Source organism: Myodes glareolus, chromosome 20 (assembly GCF_982192425.1).
Source record: "Myodes glareolus chromosome 20, mMyoGla1.1, whole genome shotgun sequence".
Lineage (NCBI taxonomy): Eukaryota > Metazoa > Chordata > Mammalia > Rodentia > Cricetidae > Myodes > Myodes glareolus.
The window spans coordinates 32,478,396-32,495,513 of record NC_142045.1 but is presented as its reverse complement, the minus strand read 5'-3'; positions in this window follow the sequence as shown (position 1 = coordinate 32,495,513).

Sequence of the window (17,118 nt, the reverse complement as noted above, 5' to 3'; positions counted from 1 at the left end):
TACTTTCAGGGTCTTACTTAAAAAGTAAGAGAAGATAAATTGTCCATTCCAATATCCTAAAGTGTTCCCTGTGGTTTTTTTCCTAGTAGTTTAAGGATATCAGGCCTTATTTTTATGTCTTTTACTATTTTGAGTTGGTTGTTGTTCATAGTGAAAGATGAATCTACTTTCAATGATCTATATATGAATAACTAATTTCTCCTGCACTATTCATTAAAGAAATTGTCCTTTCTCTTGCTCATGTTCTTGGTACCTTTTTTGAAAACCCAAATGCTATAAATAATTAATTTGTTTTTTTTCTGATTTCTATTCTTCACCATTGGTTTATGTGCCCATTTTTATGCCAGTATTATGCTGTTATGCTGTTTTGGTTACTATAGTTTTATAGTATATTTTGAATATAATTGTCTCTATTAGTTAGGAGAAGTATTTTGTATCTGCAGTGTTAAGCCTTATTAAATCTAGTCTTCCCTGCCTTGAAGAGGACATGGCATACAGGGGTATAAATTTCTTCTAGAATGTACTAGATGTCTAAAATACCCATGTAAAGTTTCTAGACTTAGGATCTGTGACCATGGGTCAGGATTCCATAGTCTCAGTTATTTGTTATTCAAGGAAAATCTCTGAGGTTTTAATCATCGTCATCATCATCATCATCATCATCATCATCATCATCATCATCATCATCATCGCCTAGGTCTCAAAATATTGCCTAGACTGACCTTGTCTCAATCTCCTGATTACAAGCATGTCCTTTTATGACCTGACCTGAGCTTTTAAAGCTTTAGCTGCCATTTTCCCCTTCTCCCTCCCTCCCTTCCTTCTTTCTTTTCTTTCTTTCCCCTTGAGACAGGGTTTCTCTATGTAGCCCTAGCTGTCCTGGAACTCACTCTGTAGACCAGGTTGGCCTGAAACTCAGAGATCTGCCTGCCTCTACCTCTGTTGGGATAAAGGTGTGCACCACCATTGACTGACTTTTATTTAGCATTTTTCAAGTAGGAATAATATTCATTCTCTTCCTACAGAGCACTTTTGAAAAGTCAACGAGAAGATTGGAGAAACGGCTCATTGGTTCAGAGCACTGGATGCTTTCCCAGGGGACCGGGATTTGATTCCCAGCACCCACAGAGTAACCATCTGTAACTGCAGCTCCAGGGGATGCAATGCTTGCTTTGACCTCTTGGGGCGCTCCTTACACGTGGTGCATAGACATCCATACACATAAACTAGAAATGAGATTCAGTGAGGGATTACATATGAAGTTCAAGGGCAAGCACAAGGGCTCTGCAGTTCAGGAGCAACCTCCAGCAGGATGTGGTGGCACACACCTGTGGTTATAGCACTTGGAGGCAAAGCAGGGAGATCGGGAGTTCAAGACCATTCTTATCGACATAGTTTGAGACTAGCCTGCACTACACAAGAGTCTATCCCAATAAAATACAAATAACAACATGATAGCTAAATGGTGAGGTTGTTACAGAAACGTCTATGTCACTTGTTCTTCTGCCCATTAGAAATAAAAGAATGCCTTCCTTGTGTGTGTGTGTGTGTGTGTGCTGTGCTGTGTGTGTGTGTGTGTGCACCTGTGTGCCTGTGTGTGCACAAGCCTGGGTGTGTGTACCATAATGTACTGGTTGGTTTTTGTCAACTTGACACAAACAGAAGTCACCTGAAAGGAAGGAATCTCAGCTGAGGACAGTCTCCATCAGATTGGCCTGTGGGCATGCTTGTAGGGCGTTTTTTCGATTCACAATGGATGTGGAAGGGCCCAGCCCACTGTGGGCAGTGCCACCCCTGGGTGAATAGGCGAGCAGGCTGAACAAGCTGTGGACGCAAGCCAGTAATAAGCAGTTCTTCTTCAACCTCTGCTCCAGCTTCTGCCTCCGGGTTCCTTCCTGCCTTCATTTCCTGTGATGATTAGAGTGTAATTTGTGTTATCCAAGGAGACCTTTTCCTCTCCAAGTTTTGGTCTGTGTTCTTCAGAGCCACAGAAAGGCAAACTAGAGCAGAGCACAGCTCCCAGGAGTCAGTTTGGTTCTCTCCTCCCATGTGAGTCTTGGGATTGAACTCATGTGGTCAGAATTGGTGGCAAATGCCTGTACCCACTGAGCCATCGGGTCTGTCTCCAGATAGTACCCTTTTCACTGGGCCACTCAGAGGCATCTGCTAGGCCCCAATTGCATGTGACTCTACACTATGTACTATAATTGTTCTTCTTGTGAAAAAGACCATGGCTTTGTGAGCCTGCTTTGGAACGCATGCGCCCCTTGTCAGGGCCACTGTCTTGGGATCGTGGGCCAAGAGTAGGGTGCTTTCTGTTGGCCACAATCAGCATAGTATTAGGATGCTGTTATCCACTAACTAAAGAGACTGTGGGACATGCCTTGGTTTTGCCTGGCTCTATGTTTAATAGAACGACAGAGCGTGACTAAAATATGAACATAATCAGGTTTTGAAAACTGAAGCTCTGTCTTAGGTTAGTCCCATCTAAACATTTATTAAAGCCATCTAAGCGTGGACCCTGTTAGAGTAGAATGTACAAGGAAGGTCTCAGCTTATGAATGCATAGAAACAAAACCAGTTTATGGATTTTTTGTGGAGATGATTGACAATAGCCCTGGAAAGTTGAACTTAATTCCAGCAAATGAATGTTAGGGAAATAGACTTAACTAAAGTTAAAGGAAATCTTTGGAATTGAGAAGCATAAGATCCAAGACATTTAGAATAATTGGGTTATTGTTAAGGAGAGAAAAAGATGAAAAAAAAAACCACTGGAAAATATTTTCTTTGGGCCTACTGAACAGTGATAACAAGAAGGAAAAGCCGGGCGGTGGTGGAGCACACCTTTAGGAGGCAGAGGCAGGTGGGTCTGTCAGTGTTCAAGGCCAGCCTGGTCTAAAGAGTGAGGAGTGAGTTCCAGGACATCCAGGGCTACAAAACCAAACCAAACCAAAACCAAAACCAAAAACAAAAAACCCCTCCTATCTTGAAAAACCAAACCAAACCAAAACAAAACAAAAAAGAAAAATAGTTCACATATGAAGCAGATGAAGAAAATGTATATTTTTGGGAGGTGGGGAAGGAACTGAGGCAGATTCCCAAGCAGCAACCAGCATACTACAAGGTGACAAAGAGTTGAAAGAGTAACTGCAGTTGTACTTTTACTCTGTGCTTCTTGGGGCCCACCACCCAGCTCCCAAATAAATACACAGAGACTTGTTTTTATTTATGAATGCCTGGCCTTAGCAGTTTGTGTTTCTAGTCAGCTTTTCTTAAATTATTCTGTCTACCCTTTGCCTCTGGACTTTTCCTCTTTTAAATTTCTTATCTCTTTCTCTCTTCTTACTTCATGGCTGATTGTTTTGCTGGTTGGCTGGCCCCTGACATCCTCTTCTTCTCCTTCTCATACTCCTCCCCTTTTTCCTATTTATTCTCTACCCACTAGCCCTGCCTATTTCTCTCTCCTGCCTAGCTATTGGCTGTTCAACTCTTTATTAGGCCAATCCGGTGTTTTAGACAGACAAAGTAACACAGCTTCACAGAGTTAAACAAATGTAGCATAAAAGAATGCAGCAAATTTGCATCATTAAACAAACATTCCACAGCATAAACAAATGTAACACGTCTTAAAATAATATTCCATATCAAGGAAGGTCACACTAGATTTGTAAGAAACCATTTGCAGGAGGAGGAAAGGAAGGAGAGAGGGCAGCAGGGAATGTTAACCTTTTTGGTTAGACAAGGCAAAGGCACTGGCACTAATGCTGTCAAAAGAACACATTTTCAGGGCTGAGGACGTAGCTCAGTCAGCAGAGTACATGCCCATCAGACTCAAAGCCTTGGGGTTCCATCCCTATACTACATAAACTGAGTGTAGTGTTTTGCATCCTCAGCATCTCAGCTTTTGGGAGATGGAATCAGAAAGATGAAAAGTTCAAGGTCATTCTTGGCCATTTAGAAAGTTTGAAGCTAGCCCTGGCTAGATGAGACCCTATCTTGAAAAAGAAAATAACTAAGAAAGGAAAATTCAGATGTTTGGTAACCCTAAAACATTTATCTACTTACAAAAGAGAGCAGGAAATGAGACAGACATATGTTTGTAGGGAATGGCCATAAGCATGGTGGGTAATGGAAATGGCTTAAGAATATAAAGTGGGTTGGGTAGCAATAGTACAAGTCTTTAATCCCAGCCCTCAGGAGGCAAAGGCAGAGGCAGGAGGACTTAAGGCCAATCTGATCAACAAAGCAAGTTCCAGGACAGCCAGAGCTGTTACACAGAGAAAGCCAGTTTTGAAAAATCAAAAGTAAATAAATAAATCAAATAAATAAATAAACAAATAATAAAGTGAACAGGAGTGGTATATTACAAGGTAGGGAAATAAAGCAACCAAAGTAATTTCAAGAATGAGTTTGTGTAGCAACTGCTATCTAAATTATGAAGAGAATGTACACCCATCTAAGTCCACATGTATTAGTTCCCTCATAGAGACACTGAAGCACACACCAGTAGTTAGCAGTTAAACCTAAGGAAGGATCTCTAGGTAAGAAAGTGTGTTAAAAATAAAATTTCTGGGTAAAATACCTGCCATTGCTATGGATTAATCCTCTTGGACCCGTAAAGATTTGTCACTCAAATTGGTTTAATAAAGTGCGGATTGGCCAGTAGCCAGGTAGGAAGTATAGGCAGGTTGACCAAACTAAGGATGATGGGAAGGAGAAGGGTGGAATCAGAGGAGTCACCAGCAGATGTAGAGAGAGCAAGAGATGAACATGCCATGTTAATAAAGATAGTGCCACTTGGCAGAGCATACATAGGGAATATGGGTTAGCTTAAAATGTAAGAGCTAGTTAGTAATAAGTCTGAGCTATTGACTGAGCATTTATAAGCAATATTAAGATTCTGAGTGATTATTTTGGAACTGGTGAGCAGAAGAGAAACAACTGTCTATATGGTATAACTTGAATCTTAGTGTTTCCCAAAGATCCTTTGGTTATAGATTGCTCTGGGAAGTAGTGGAACTTTCTGGAGGTAGGGTCTAGAGATCTAGGGTCTTAGGTCATTGAGGACTTGCTGGTGAATGGAGCCATGCAGGCCTGGTCTTTTCTACTTTCCTGGTTTGATCTGCATTTTTTAAAAAATACTACATGTTTCTACCATGATGCATTGCCACGTGTTCAAAGCTACAGGGCCAAGCAACCACAGACTCAAGCTTGTAAAAGCATGAACCAATGTAAGTCATCTTTCTTTACTGCACATCTGTTGTATTTGTTGCATAATGGAAAGCTCCCTGACACATACTCTGTACTTCAATTGGGACTCTGTGATCGGCATGGCTTCCTGCTCTGCTGAAGGCCTGGACTTACAGTCACAGGGATTTACCTGGCCTAGCATCTTTGGCTTTCAGAGACCATGGCTGTCCAAGACGGTCATGAGTGAACGGCGCAACAGTTCCAATCAGCTCCGGTGCTTGTCCCTCATTCTAGACTGACTCTCTCTTGTGTATTATGTGCTTGCTGTGTCTCATTTACCGTTATTGTTCCTTGCTTAGCTTATAACAGGATGTCTCTGAAGGCAAATAGATTTCAAGAATTATGTGATGACTTATCTGTATTACAAAAGGTAGTCAGCTTAGGGTGGATTTTGAAATGAATTTTGATTCTGCAACATTTCCACTGACTTTGAATAGTAGCTCAAAAGCCTTTCAAGGGGTGTTCATATGCTTGAAATAAAATAGGACTCTTGGAGACTATTGTCTTTTAAGTACGTATTTGTACTTAAAGAAAGAAAAATAGACAAAGCTCAAAATTAAAGAATATGTAAATATTTCTCTTTATTTCTTCTTTTGAGACTATTTTTTAAAGCTTTCAATAGAAAAATTTGTTATTATTGATTTCATCTGTCCTTATCATTAAAACCTTCCCAGGCCTGCTGTCACCCTAAGAAGCGTAAGGGTATCTCTGCGACACATTGTGTGACCCTGGAGGTAAGGACTTTTGAAGGTAGATGGATAGTCAAGACCTTCAATTTCTGTTCTTCTCCTAATTACAGAGTAGCCTTGGAGATGTTTGAATTTTCTTTTCTTCAATATCTTCAAGTTCTTGTGATCCAATGAATAAACCTTGGGATATTCTAAGGAGTACTTAGAATTCAGGTGGAGTGCTGGTGGAACTTCTTCATCCTCCAGAAGAGAGGAGGCACCCTGAGTTAAATTGTTAAATTGCTTATACACCCCTCCTCTCTCTCTCTCTCTCTCTCTCTCTCTCTCTCTCTCTCTCTCTCTCTCTCACACACACACACACACACACACAAACACACACACACACACACACACACACACACACCATCCCATACCAGTAAGAAGGCACAACTCCCAGCTCAAGTTTCACCCACTCTTCCAGTTCATTTTCAGGCCGTGGATGGAGAATTGTTCTATTCAACCCGTATGTTTTAAGGAAACATCTATAGAATGTTCTTCGGACTGCAATTATGTGAGTACTCACCCCATAGTGGTAAGTAGGATTGGAAACAATTGCAAACACAAAGAAAGAAGGCAAAATCTGCAACAAGACTCATCTCTTAGCACTGACTCCCAGAAATGAGTGTACTGGCTCTGGCGCCATTTGTATGTCTAGTGCTCATATGCCAGGCTTGCCTTTGACTTCTGGCTTGTCTTGGAGGGATCTCCAAGGTCACTCGTAACCTTTTAGATCACTTCCTCTCTCCCAGTTGTAGAATTCTCTCAGCATCTCGATGCCGTGTGAGGTTCAGCTTCATGCATCAAGGGGATTGTTGACTAGAGTTTAACTCATGGAAAACCCCCTAAAGGAACATGAGTAAATAATATTTACAATAAAATTTTCTTTGGACAAGTGGATTTGCAGAAGCTATTTTAACTAGTTATAAGAATTCTTTTTTAAAAAAAATTGTCTTTCTAGAGTTGTGATTATACCCAATTGCTCTGTGAACTTCTGAGAGAAAAAGACAATATTCACTGTTTCCCAAACTTATTAGGCCACTGAAATTTTCTTTGACGGAACACCTTGGGACTCAAGTTCTTGAGCACTCTTTGGGAAGTGCTGGGCCAGGCAGTCTTTCTGTTTATCTTGGATTTTGTCCTTACTTGCTCCCCACGAGGTCTTTACTTTTTATTCCTCCTTCTCCCAGCCCCCTCTTTCTTCTCTTTCTCCTCCTTCTCATCTTCTCCCTCCCCTCTTCTTTCCTGCCTTTCTTCCATCCCCTCCCTTTTCTTTAGAGAAAACTTAGGAATTCATCTTGGAGTCACTTTTGAGCGAATAGGGCTGGCTAAAAATTTTGTTCTTGATATAAAAGACTACACCCATCCTTCTATTGCAGTCAATCTACTGATGAAAGGAAATTAGTCATCAGCTGAGCAAAATTGATATGCTTTTTCATTTTTCCAAAAAGCTGGGGCCTCTTACTTATTATGCAGTATGACAATAGGGCTTGGCCGCTCCTTCTTTTATGCAACAAATGGTTTCCTAGCTGTACTTGAGTATCTTACGTTTGTCTTTTCAGAAAGAGTGGGACCTTCTTTAAGGTGGGACCATACTGAATTCTCAATACTGTCCCTACTTCCTTTCAAATGTTACTGTTCACCAGGCAGTGGTGGCACACGCCTTGAATCCCATCACTCAGGAGGCAGAGGCAGTTCTCTGACTTCAAGGCAAGTTTGGTCTGCAGAGTGAGTTCCAGGACAGCCAGGTCTACACAGAGAAATCTGTGTCAGACAAAACAAACCAAAAACGTTTAAATAATACTGTCCTTTCAAATAATGTGGTTCAAACAGTCAAACGATACGGTTCATATTCCTTTAAATAATGATGTTTAACGTTTGCAGAACTGAAGCGTGCAGCTCGAATAAACCAGACTTTCTGTTAAACTGTGCATCTCCTGAACTACTGCAGAAGGCCAAGAAGAAAACTAAAGCTGAAGGAGATCTGCTAACCGTAGGAGAAACATCTTCTTGAACCACATCTAACAAGCCAGACATAAAATCTGTTTTCCTCTCTGAAGCACTTGACTTTTAGGAAGCAGATATTTAGCCAACTCCTCAGGGTTCTCAGAGCTTCGTGCATTTGAACACTTTAAACAAAGACAATGAGCAGCCACTGGAGTCAAACCTGGAGGGAATGAAGTTTGCTCTTCCTTGATAACACCTGCCTCCTGCGTGGAGAAAAATCCTCAAGACACTGCCACCGTCATTGTTAGACCTTTCTCCTAACCCGCTTGATGCTGTAGGGAGGGAGGCAGCATTGGCCGAGAAGGTATGGACATAAGCAAGTAGATTATCAAATGTTTGTGGTTAGATTTGAACCTGTTGAGACAGTTGTTTACTCGGCTAGAAGTGACGTTAAAGAACTAGAGTTCGCTTAGGCCATAGGGCACTTGGCTTTTGGGTTTAGGGGTACACGTGTTTTCCTGTTGAAACACCAGGGGCAGAGTTAGGGTTGCAGCTCATTGGTGGGGCACTTGTTTAGCAGGAGAAGATTCCAAGTTCTAATACCAGAAAGTGCAAGCAATATCAGAACAACAAAGCAAGGTCTCTCTATATGGAGAGGCACTTTTTTTTTTTTTTTTTTTTACAGAGAGCATGACTCTGACCCTCCATGTTACTGCCGGTGCCTGTTGACTTTTATGACTAACTCTACTACCACACTTCAAAGAATATTCACTGCTAGAAAGATAATTCATTTATAACTCCCTTTGACTGTTTTATAATTCTTGATCCTAGAGCCTGGCTTATAAGTATTTTCCCTCTAAATCTTTGTTCTCATTAATGTATGTAATTTCATTGATAAAATTTAGTCTTTAAGGGGCTGGAGAGATGACTCAGCAGTTAAGAATACTGGGTGCTCTTCCAGAAGACCTGGGTTCAAGTCCTAGCACCCACATGGCAACTCACAACTGTCTGTCATTCCAGTCCCAGGGTACCCAACACCCACATACAGACTTATAGGCAAAACACTAATGCACATTAATTCAAAAATTTAAAAATGTAGCTTTTAAAAAAGTAATTTATGTCACAAGGTTTTTTTGGAAATGTGATCTTGATTGTCACATACTGATTTTTTTCTTGTGATAAATATTGGCAAACTGCTCTCCAAGCCATTTCTCTCCCTTTTGTTTGGACACACATAGTATATTCCTTCAAAGTCATAGTGTTATCTTTGGACATAGGGAGACCACATGTGACATTTCTTGGTCCAACCTCCATGTGATCCCCTATGTTTCCCCCCTTTTACTTGCTTCATTTGTGGGGAGGTGCTCGGGGCAGAACCTGGGGCCTCTCACTTGGCAGACAAAGACTCTTCTACCCCTGAGCTCTGCCCTCAGCCCCCACCTTGAATTTTGTCGAAAATGAGCATGACTTTAATGAGGCTCTGGATCGGAGGGACAGAACCCAGGACACAAGGAGAAGCTGGGTTCTTGAATCAGCACAGGGGTGGAGGGAGATGTTCATTTTAGACTTTATGTGTAGAAGAAATAACCTTCTCTGTCGTCTGGGCCTGTTTGCAGCCCTGGGCTTGTGTTTGTAGTTGACGGAACCCTAATTGTCACAGTTTCTAAGAAGCATTAGCAAAGTGTCGGGCAGAGCAATGGAGCAGAGTGTGTGCACTTTGAAGCACAACAGAGCCAGAACCATGGCTCTGATATTTATTGCTCGGTGACCTTTGACATGTTTCTTAATTGTCCCTAGTTTCAGCCGAGGCAGTGCCAGTCAAATGACCAACAAGGCCTAAGCTACTTGGTCCATAGACATTTTGGGGTCATGTGACAAGAGCTGCTTCTGCTTTTCCTTAACTTATTCTTACTCTTTTCTTCCTCCTTCTTCTCCTTCCCATATTTTCAGCAGTGCTAGAGGTCAAACCCAGAGCCTCTGGGTGCTAGGCAAGCGCTTTAGCATTAAGCTGCAGTCCTAACCCTGAACAAGTTTTTCTTAATGAGCTTATTCTCTTGGCAAGTTGGTGTGAACGGAATGGGATTTTCATTCTTCCTTTTGACCTGTCACGGCTAATGGTTTAATAACTAGCTAAAGGTTTCAGCTCTTAAAGGCCCATAGAAGATGAGATGGGAAGTCATTCCTAAGACTGAATCCAGTCTCACAGAGCGGTGCTGGCATTTTCCGTGGAATAACGAAAGCGGCCCTTGCTACATTCCTGAAAAAAGAGGTAAAACACATTTTTGAAGAGAAGACGGTGTGTGTGTGTGTGTGTGTGTGTGTGTGTGTGTGTGTGTGTGTGTTGGGGTGCCTGACTTTAGCCGCTGCAGTTAGAAGTGAGCAGATGTGCTTGCCCCTGGAGAGCCATGCTGACCGACCTCGACCAAAGCAAGTCAGATTTCCTAGTGCGGACAAGGCCTTACCCTCCCTTGGTGGTGCCTACCAGAGGGCCTTTTGGCTTATTCCTTGGCTGTCACTCAGGGCGGAAGGGTTGTGTTTGGTGAGAAACACATTCTCTGTTGGGTCCTTGGGCCTTTTCTCCTTTACCACCCTGAACTGGGCTGTGATGTGTCCAGAGAGGTAAGTGTCTCATCTGGGGAAGGGGAACTAAGTGGTAGGAAATCCACGTTCTTCTCTATGGAGGGTGTCTCAGCGAGCTGTCAACTCTTAAGCTCCATCTTGCCTTATAGAAACTGATTAGACTGCTTATCCCATTAAAAATACCACAGAAAGATTTTGAATTAGTGTCTATATGTGTGTACACATAACTTAAATACACACGTATATATTAGCAGTTAATTTGTCTTTTGTTTCTGTTGCCTGTCCTGATCCTAAGCTAGACTTGGAGGAAAGCACTTTCTAGGCCTCAGGACTGGAGATGATCTAGAAAAATCCCAATGCTGTCTGCTTTGCCTGTCCAGGTACAGTCAGAACACAGACCTGTGTTGGGGGTACAGTTCTCCCAGCACAGGTGATGATGGTGGTTGTGGTAGGTTTGGGGGAGGTAAAAGGTAGGCAATAGGGCTGCTGTAGGAGTAGTGTGTTGGTCTTGGTTTCTGCTGGTTTCACTTTGCAAAAACAGAGCCGAAACAGAGTTCTCCAGGCTATTCTACTTGCATCAACTTTTAATAAGGAGTAGAGATGTATAGAAAGTTCAATTCTCATTTTAATGCTGTTAGACAAATGGATAGATTTTTATTGAAAGGCATGTATCCATTGGGCTGATGTAGCTCTTCTGGTTATTTGGCTCCATTTGGAATGTCCCAAGAATGCGGATGTGGTCAGTGCCATGGTTTGGTAGCGTGCTGCCGAATAAAGTTCTCTCTTCTTCTTTCTGTTAAAAAATTATTTGCTCAAGAAAGGGGTTATGACCCATTCTATTTCACCATCCAGCTTGCCTGAATTCCCAGGTTGCAGGGGGGCAGAAGAAATCTTTAGCTACAATGGGCTTAGAGATATAAGTGATACAAGAGCCCTCCCTTATCAGCACCAAAGCCCCAAGGCAGAAACACTACTGTCACTGTACTCACAAGTGACTCTTTTTGTGTGTGTGTGTCATAAAAAGGTATGTGTCTCTCAGACCATGCATGCATGCAGCATTGAGATTGGGCAGAAGTTGGACCAGGAACCCTAGTGTTCAGTTTGCTTCTATCCCAGGCTTCTCTGTCCTTCCAAAGACCAAGAGAATAGAATCAAAACATCTTATGTTTTCAGTTTGCGAATTGTAACACGAGGGCCGGCTTGTTGGGGTTTCTGTCCCACCCGGTACCCCACAACTGGCAATTCCCAAAGAGAAAATCACACACAGGACTCCATAACATTATAAACTGATTGGCCCTTAGCTCTGGCTACTTATTAGTTCTTATGACTTATCTTAACCCATTATTCTCATCTATGTTAGCCATAATGGCTCCGTGCCTTTCTCAGCTGGGCAGCTTGCATCTTGCGTCTTAGGTGGTCTGGACAGGAGTGGCTGAGGGAGCTTTCTCCTCCCTAGCCTTATCCTATTCTCATTGCCCCGCCTCTACTTCCTGTCTGGTTGACCCGCCTATACTTCCTGCCTGGCCAATCAGCGTTTTATTAAAATACATGATTGACAGAATACAGATAATTCTCCCGCACCAGCGAATGTATACCTTTTATACATGTGGTGTAGTAGTTTGAATGTAATCGGCCCCCTTTGATCTCACAGAGAGTGGCACTATTAGATTAGGGGGTGTGGCCTTGTTCAAATGGATACGGCCTTGTTAGAGGAAGTGTCTCACTGTGGGGATAGACTCTGAGGTTTTCTGTGCTCAGGATACCACCCAGTGTGTCTTCCTGTTGCCTGGAAGATGTCGCACTCCCCGCTACTAGCCCAGCACCATGTCTGCTGCACGCTGCCGTGCTCCTCGACGTGATGATCATGGACCGAACTTCTGAAACTGTAAGCCAGCCACTCTAATTAAATGTTTTCTTTCTGAGAGTTACCATGGTCATGGTGTCTCTTCCCAGCAACAGAAACCCTAGCTAAGACGTGTGATATGTATATAGATGGCAAGGCTATGACCGGTTCCAGATACTTAGTATGCTTTCCAGACCAAGTTGGACGGCTTGGTGGCCGACCACTTCAGGGGTCTATGCCATCGTTCACTGTGTTGACCAATCTGCCCATCAGTTTGTCATACCCAGGAGAAGCATAGCAGTTCGGCCAGGAGAAAGTGAAGCAGGTCGTAACATACAGTTGGATGGTTCGCCATCCTCTGCGAGCAGCCATTGACAGACTCCTTTTTCCTGAGACTACCATGCCACTTCCAGGAGCATCATTTCCTGGTGCAATGTAATGATTCTTTTCAAAGCCCATGCTCCTACTGTAGAGTACCTGTGGACTCCACAGGGTCCTGGTCCCAGCTTTCTGGCGGGTAATTTTTTGGACTTGAACACTGGGACTAGTACTGGTAACTACAGCTGTTCTTACTCGAGCATGGGCCTGGAAGGCCTCCCAGACACATCTCCTCCCCTTTCCTGGTCTTACACTGGGGAAAAGGGCTGCTTCGGGCCATCTGGTTTCTTTCAGGTTGAGGGCATCTGCGCAAGGTCCTTCCTAAGCCTGCCTAACTCTACAGAAATCCCTATGAATAGAGAATCAAAATGCAAACCTTTGCCATGCAGGACAGGAACCCGCCCTGCCACAAACTGCTTCCCTGCAGCCAGCTTGACATTTCGGCAGGAGCAGTGTTCTGTAGTCTCATGACATTGCCTAATTTGTGTTGTATTTTTAATATCCTTCAAAGTGTCCATCAATGAAAGGGAAACAATGTGTGTCTCGGCAGAATCTTGTCTCCACTTACAAATCTTTTCGCTGGCAGAATTCACATTAATGCTAATGAAATCTTAATGCTGAAACTGTGTTCTGCGGTGGGGGGATGGTCTCCCCTGCACCGAAGCACATTTTCTTCTCATTAGCCCCACCATCTTTATTAATATTAACAGTAATAAGGAGAATCAGGCAGGATGGCTTCTGGCAGACCCCAGAATTAATGGGGGCCAAAGGAAGGGAAGATAAATGGTGGGATGGTTTAGATCTATTTTGATAGTGAATGAACTGCATCCTCCTGGGACCCTCGTAAGAGTTGTTTCCTTCTAAATGAGGGATGCCATGAATCACTGCCATCCAAGAACTGTTCACACTAACGGGGAGAGCACACTGATGTAGCCAGGGTCTAGAGATAAACCTATCCTGGGAGGGTTTCCCAGTGGGTGTCGTGTGTGTATGTGCACACACATTCTCGTGTGTGTGTGTGTGTGTGTGTGTGTGTGTGTGTGTGTGTGTGTGTGAGAGAGAGAGAGAGAGAGAGAGAGAGAGAGAGAGAGAGATGTTCGTGGTCATGCATCTGTGGTCAACAGGTAATTTAATCAATTTGTTAATCACCCTGATATGTTTTGCTGCGGGACTGTATTATTTAATATATATCCATAAATCTGTCATAGTTCTAAGGTCCTGAAGGTGGTCTCACTCACCCTGTAAAACATTTTAAAGATAAATATGGTCATGGAAAGAGGGATTGAGCCAGAGAAATGTTCTTTCATAGCAGAAGAGAAAATTCGTGCTGTGGGAAAGTCGATCAAAAGTGGCCAATGATGCATTTCCTACGGACTCCTGTCCTTTTGGAGGTTTCTCGGAATTATTTTTTTTCCCTTGCCTGTTCAAGCATTGAATGTCACCATGTCAGCTCTACCTACTGTTCCCAGGTCTAGTTGTTACTCTGAGAGGAGTTAAGACATCTCTAAGTTGTCCCCAGGCAGAACACAGCAAGGGCATGTGGGGATAGAAGGCTTGGGACACCATGCTGACTCTTGAGGGTTTCTTGTCTTCCTATTGCTCTAAGCAAGGCCCATGCCACAGAGATTTTGGCGGAGTGGAAGGGAGTCAAGGGTGGTCCTTTTGCTTCAATGACTTGTTCTAGAGTGGTAGCCAGGAATGGTAGCTCACACCACCCCTTCCCCTCAGACAGCACCCTAGGGGCCTCCTCCAAGCTGGATGCCACAACATAGGGCCCACAAGTTGGCTATTCTGTTGCGACATTAGCAGGGTGGCATGCTTAGCAGAAAGCGTTCTGTGCTTTTAGGGCCTGTGAGCAGAGCATGTTTTCAGGAATAGAAAGGGTGACGGCTCACAGGAAAGCCATGCATGCATAGCTGAAATGCAGTCTGGGTGCCACCCTTGGAGAGAGACGGAACAGTCAAAACTTGCTCAGAGAATGGTGTCCAGAGCAGGAAGAGGATGTGACCCCAGGTCACATCTGGAGCTCTCAGAGGAACTGAGCCTACTTATCTGGAGGAGCACCTGGAGGACTGACTATCTAAAGAGCTTTCACAGGGAAAAGAATTGTGTTCCTTTCCAGAGTGGGACCTCTGCTGTCTGTGGAGAAAAGCCTTCCAGCTGCTCACCAGTCGCCGTCGTTGGAACATACTTCAGCTTCTCGTGGTCCTTGGTAATCACATCAAACTCTGAGGTTTGGCATTGCTCCTTGATGCCCTGCATATTGTAGCTCAGGCTGCTGATGTGGTCCCTGGGACCCTGAATATCTGAACATGTTGTTTAAGGCGACAGGAAAACTTACCAAGATACCAACTCTCTTAAATTTTTTTGTGAGACACGGTCTCACATACAGGGAGGTCTAAAACTTGATGTGTAGCTGAGGATGGTTTTGAATTTCTGGTCCTTGGCATCCACCTCCTGAGTCCTGGCATTACAGGTGTGTACCTCTGCTTCCAGTGTGTACAGTACTAGGACTCTGAGCATGCTGGGAAGGTACACTGCTAACCGAGCTGCACCCCTAGTCCTTCCTTATTTTTTTCTAAACTAGATGGGAAACTGATATTCTTGGTCCCTTTTCCTACTACCTTTTTGGATGCCCCCTTTTCCTTCCCCTGGGCTCCAATATTGGGACACACACTATCCCTTGCTCCTTCAGATTGGCTTAATGTTGGTGAGTGAATGGCACAGAGGTGAGTGCTGGGTTTAGGGTTGAAAGCACTAACGGGATTCTCAGTTTTCTTTATATTTTAGAATAGTGGGCGTTTTATGCTGTTACCGCCAAAAGCCTCAAGTATAATTTTATACTTTACATGTCAAGATGTTCATGTATCAAAATGGTCTTACCACAAGGTTGCTCTTGCAGCTAACTGGACATGCTAGTCAAGTATGTTACACAAGGAAATGAAGCATGATGGGGTGGCCAGACACGGTTATTTGTAATTTTAAAATGTTGTGATTCAGTGATAGGGGAGTTCAGCCAATCACATTCTGTTTTTGGGGTGTGCCGCCCTCAGGCAAAAGCCTGCCTATAAACCTAGCAAGCGCACTGCTCCGCTAGCTCTCTTTTCGCCTGGCTCCTGCATCCGGACGGATCGTTTGGATTCTGGTGTAAGCTGTTGTAAGTCTTACTTCTGTTTATTAAAGCTATATATTTTGTATCAAGATAGTCTGGGGACTTTTCTTTACCAATCGCCCTGCAGCTTCAATTCAGTTAACTCCCAGATGCAGGTCCTTGAACCACAGTGGTTCCTGAGACCGTCTGTATTAAAATGCAGAAAACTAAAAGCAATGGACGGGGTTTTCTCTAAGAATAAATTCAATTCTAAGGAGTTTTCTTAATTGAGAGGTAGAGATCTTCGTTTTCTTTTTGTTGCTTTTAAAATTGCCTTGAAATAATGGTGACAGTCGATGGCATTTTAAAATGTCAGCGAACAGAATAAATCTGTCTATCTCACCAGTATTTTTTTTTCTTTTACCAGTATGAGAAACCTCACGATCTGATTATTCTGACTCAGGTCTCCTAATCTTGCTTAGTTGCTTTCGAAATCTGTGCCGATCACCTGGGTCCCATAGTTCACAGCACAGTGGTATCTCTGCGTGGCCTAATGCAGGCTGTGGTTCTTCCCAGCTCCAAAGGTCATGTGTTCTGTCTGACACACCATGTCCTGTTATTCAAATGCATTGTCGTGTGGGTGGATGGAAGGACCTGGCGCAGGACAGAAAACCTTCTCCTCTTGTCTTGTGTTTTGCATGATTAGCATTTACTGCTCAGCTTCGGGGAGCTGCGACACTTCTAGGGCTTGTTACCCGAATTCCTCTTGTTCGGGGATCTGTTTTAAGATTCTGTAAAACTGTACTTCCTACAACGAACAGGGAGCTCCTGGAGGCCGGGAACTGTGAACGGCTGTGACTGATTCAGCTTTGAGCTGTCAGAGCTGGCTTCACTGCCCAAGAGGAAGAGGTCATCTCAGAAATTAGGGAGTGAGTGATGAATGAATTTCCAAGGTCAGCAAAGTTCTGCCCTCTTGGTCGCCACATGGCTAAAACGTGAGGTGGCTGACAAGGTTTCTTTATGGGCTTGTGTGACTTCCTGAGGAGATAAGAGCAACTGCGTATTTGCCCTAGACAGGATACCGATGACAGAACAAAGAAACAATTCCACCAAGTCTAGTTTGAATTTATTGGGGTCACTGACAGAAACATATGTAACACGTTACTCACAGGTCACAAGTTAGTCAGAGGTAGCTATGTCACTGAAAAGGCCACCGTGGCACGGGTAGTGACTCACAGAAACTGATCTTTGCATGACTTGTGGGCAGGTTCACCAGAGAGTCTGCTCTTCCCAGCAAATGTTAC